Source organism: Trichechus manatus, unplaced genomic scaffold (assembly GCF_000243295.1).
Source record: "Trichechus manatus latirostris isolate Lorelei unplaced genomic scaffold, TriManLat1.0 scaffold00056, whole genome shotgun sequence".
Lineage (NCBI taxonomy): Eukaryota > Metazoa > Chordata > Mammalia > Sirenia > Trichechidae > Trichechus > Trichechus manatus.
Window position 1 is genome coordinate 238,387 of NW_004443992.1, and position 1,176 is coordinate 239,562.

A 1,176-nucleotide genomic window follows, 5' to 3' on the forward strand; every position below is an offset into this window, starting at 1 on the left:
GCAACGGCAAAGATGGCAATTTTACTCCAGTACCCAGCAAGCTTCCTCTTGTAGCTAGAAATTGTCATGTAACTAAATTCAGGGCAATGGTAAATAAGCAGAAATGATGTGTGCAATGTTTGAGCCGTTTCCTTACAAACGGAAATACTTTCCCAAGGTTTTCTATTTTTCTTTCTTCCTGTGGGATCACATTCAGATGTGGAGGGAAATCAGTTTCCGTCATGCAGGATCACAACCAGAGGCATACTGGATCCACAAGATATGCGGAACCTGGGCGCCTGAATGGCCTTCGTGTATCAAGTAACCTTGCCAGACTTGGATTGTTCATGTCTGGACTCCTCAGTGACAGAGAGAAAAATGAACTTGTTTTTCATTTTAGTCACTAAATTTTGTAGCCCTTTTATTAAAGCAGCTTGAATTTTGTACCCTAAATAACGCAGATGCTCATTAAAAACCGGTTCCAGTTTGGTATTTCTTGGTTATCTGATAACTTAGAACAATTTTATTCAGATGATAAACTTTCAAGAAACTATTACTGAGTTAAATTATTCTTATATCTTGGTTAATAGTGGGGCCACAAGACTTAAATAATAAAGTTGGTATGGGTATTCTCATAATTACCAAAATAAAACAGATAAGATAAACAAGTGCAACTAAAGTCATATTCAGAGTTTCATAGCAACCAAAGGTAAAAGTGAAACAATGTGAATTCCTTAGCTCTCAATGCCTAATAAAACAAAGCATAGCAGTACATCAGAACTGACAAACTTTCTCAGCCATGAATTCTGAGGGAATTTTATTGCACTAGTTTTTATGCCAGAGACACTTAACAATATAATTGATGATTCCCTGCATGGCACTTTTACAAAATGCAAGACATTGGAAGGGTGACCATTTCTTATTTTGACTTTGGAGGGCAAAATGTTGAGCTGCACTTGGGAAAAGACAATTCTACAGTGTTCTCTGAGAGTATTCACCCTACAGAGGACTGGCCTATTTACATGTGTTTATAGTCTTATTCAAATCAAACTAATAGATTACGTTTTTTGAGATTAATCTATTACTTTTTCTGCATGTATAAATTGTTTTATATATACATTTGCTATTCTATCAATCATTTCAATTGCAGTAATTGCTATAGAAAAAGGTCTCCGTGTGGCCTAAATGGTTTGCACT

The 1,176-nt window shown here is 35.9% G+C and overlaps 1 pseudogene; it reads left to right on the forward strand.

Moving 5' to 3' along the window:
- Nucleotides 1–221: 221 nt before the first annotated feature.
- The window catches only part of LOC101355961 (regulator of G-protein signaling 9-like), a 32,064-nt pseudogene continuing 31,109 nt past the window's right edge, over nucleotides 222–1,176 (forward strand).